The following is a 3,369-nucleotide window of genomic DNA, read 5'->3' as shown; positions in this document are numbered from 1 at the left end:
TTGTAATGCACCTGCTGGTCCCATGCCAATGAAGCAGATCACCTTTCATGGGAGAGAATGGTGGTTGTTCACGTGTCATGGATGTCGCTACTATCAGTGAAAAAAAAACCTTTACATTGTGTGAGTGAGCATGTCCATCACTCTCAGGCTCTGCATCTTCCTTTTGTACGGTGTGTTTGAACATCTGCACATGTGTGTGTATGTTTAGATTCGCCCATATGGCTCTATGCAAGCCGTCTGTATATATATGCACTGATGGTAAATACGATAGGGGAGGGGTGTTTTCATGTGTGCATGTATTTTTTATGACCTGCAGGCAATTTCAGCTACGTCCGACTGGCCTCTGAAAGTTCCTGATTACCCGCAATACTTACTACTGCACTGGCCAAAGGTCTGACTCAGTTGATCGCCGACAGAAAGCTATTTCCAGTTAGCGTGAATGGTTTTATTGCCATGCAGTAAGGGCAATATAGCTGAGTAAGGTCCAACAACAGGCTAGCTGCACATGAGCCAACCCCACTGGCATCCTGGCCTACCTGTTACTGAGAAATGACTTGTTTTCTAAAATTACATCATGAGGCAGAAATGATTAATGGCCTCAAATCAGATAAGAGGATTTGGTTGGGCCTGCTATTCCCTGTCTATTTCAATCATGTTGTGATGAAATGGATATAGTGTTAAGCATGCACTTAGTTTTCTATCCCCCCGAACATGTTTCTATTTGTTGGGCCTGGCGCTAGATCATCAACTGCCTCAAAACCTGCACATGTCACTTGTTTTATTTGAGAGGATCTGAGGGACAAAACCACTTACTGGCTGTCAAGTAGAATCCCTGCTGTTGATTTCACTCCCTCACTTTTCATTTCCCTCTCATCCTCTCTCTCTCTCTCTCCTTTCTCTGACTCGTCACTCTCTCTGCCTCCCTCTCTCTTTTTCTGGCTTGCCTCCAGGTTGTCTTCTGCAGTCAGTGTGGAGCTGGAGTTCAAACACTGCAGCCTTCAGCAGCACTACAAAGATCCCTCTCGCCAAGGTGATTTCATCCTCAGTGGCTGTTTTTTTTTTTGAGTTGGTTGCTATTTGCTATTAGTGGTGTCTTTGTATCACAGGTGTCAGTAGCTTGCTTGCTTGCTTGCAACGGATCTTTATTCCTTCCAGAAGTTTCCTTCACACCACATGGCCATGCTATGCTGTTGCAGGCATAATCTCTGTTTACTCACTCAGTCAATCTAGTAAAAACGGAAAGCAGAGAAATCAAGAGCCACTGCGGAGGTGATGCGGGGATAGCTCTCTAATGAGTAGTGTAACCACAATACGGAAGTGGCAGGGGCAGACTGTTCTAGAAGCGGCCCGTCCTTGACCCTGAATGTAGGATAGGCCAGGTCTGTGTCTGCAGTGGCAGGGACCTGCAGGGCTGCCTTGCTCCATACCCCCATACCCCCCCTCGAGATGATCTCATTCTGCAGGGGGCAGCAGGCTCCACCGCATGCTGTGGCCACTTTCAGATGAAGGCTGCAGAGCAGGTGTCCAGTCATCTGTGTAGATGTGTGTGTGTGTGTGTGTGTGTGTGTGTGTGTGTGTGTGTGTGTGTGTGTGTGTGTGTGAGGCTGTGCCTGTGAGAGTACTGCGTTTCTTTTTAGCCCCTGCTCATAAACAAATGTGATTGATCTGCCTTATGTGGACGACTCAGCTGGGACACCTGGTGGCCAGAGAAGAGCCTGCAGGTGAGTTCAAAACTGAAGAATGTTTTCCTGTAAACTGAGTGAGAACATTTAAGCAAGCACTGTAAGAGCAACTAATAATATGTAATGGTTCACACACAGTATTAAATGCATTTGTGTATGCAACGGTTACCAGTTATAACCTGCAAAACAGATATCATCACAGCAAAGTTATTAAAATGAGAAAACTTTTTCAGCATAAGAATGATTTTTTCACAACTGTAGTTCCTACTTGTTAGGCTACATTTGATCTGGTAATTAACATAGTGGTGCAAATTCTTCTTTTTTTCATCAAAATAAAAATTTTCTATTCAGACTTCAGAGTAGTGTGAAAACCCTTAAACAAACTTGTAGTTAGGCTAATTACACAGCCACCTGGCAGACTGGGGTTGCTGGGCAGTCACCCGGTTTGCTTTGCAAAAGTTAAATACACATTGTTTGTGATCATTTTATAGATTTTTGTGGATATGTATGGACGTGTACTATTTTTTATGTTATTGCAATACTTTAGTAAATGGTTTAAGTACATGGAAAAATCTGATTTTGACAGGTTGATGTTTGATAAACAGTTATGTTAATGTGTAAATTGATCAGTACCACACTGATTATCAATAGAAAACGGTGGTAGTTAAAGCAGAGTTTGTTTGTTTTTTCTAATTTATTCCAGTGTCTTATATTTAAGAGCAAGAAGTGCTTTTCCATCTGGTAAACATAAGATTATGGGGGAAATAACATCATTCTTTAAGCATGAACACACTGTCTGCTATCAGCAGCTCGACATGTATCAGCTTACATTTAGATGACAATATGTTGCTCATTTTATGAGGTCATATGTATTTTGCAAGAGAACTGGGCCCAGATGCAGACACAGACAAAAACTAGTTCGATTAAAATGAAAAACAGAGTACAAAGGAACACACAGGAAAACTGAAGCAGCTGAAACATGCAGGAGAGTGTGCAACAAACACAGAGGCTCAACGCAGACAAACCAACAACGGACAAGAGGAAAACACTGAGGTTAAATACACGAGGAAACGAGACAAAGGTGGTGCAATCAGACACAGGTGAGACACATGAGGTAATCACAGGAAGACAAGACACCGAACTTCAAAATAAAACAGGAACTAAACAGGGAATGAGAGATACACACCATGCCAGGTCACAGTGTCTGTAGAGTCTAATGATTAGGCTACTGTACTGTAACTGTCAAGAGGATATTTTCAGTTACCTGTGTATTAGTAAAATGACATTATTGTTTTAAAGCAGAAGTAAGCGTAATGTTTATGTTATGTTAATATAAGTCTTAAATAGTTCTATCTTCCGACAGCAATCATAGAGTGTTTGGTCTGAAACACGGGTCTGTCAGTCACTCTGCTCTGCTGTAAGCTGAGGAGAAAACTTTCCTTGTATCCTACAACCTTTATCCAATGAGGAGAGAGAACGGCATTAGGGGCGGTCCTCTCTGTGTGTGCAGCCAAGGGATGAGCGTGAATGTGGTGACGTAGGGACGAGGGCGGGGACTGCTAACTCCATCGGCTGACAGGAAGTTAGCCAAAACGACCGTACTTATGCTTTAATAAAAAAAAATGTAGGCTGATGCTAAAGTTGCATTTTCTGAATGATTTTATTTATATTTACACTGACAGTCCTA

Source organism: Trachurus japonicus, chromosome 15 (genome assembly GCF_045865225.1).
Source record: "Trachurus japonicus isolate A0001 chromosome 15, Traja_1.0".
Classification (NCBI taxonomy): domain Eukaryota; kingdom Metazoa; phylum Chordata; class Actinopteri; order Carangiformes; family Carangidae; genus Trachurus; species Trachurus japonicus.
This window is presented reverse-complemented; position numbering follows the sequence as displayed.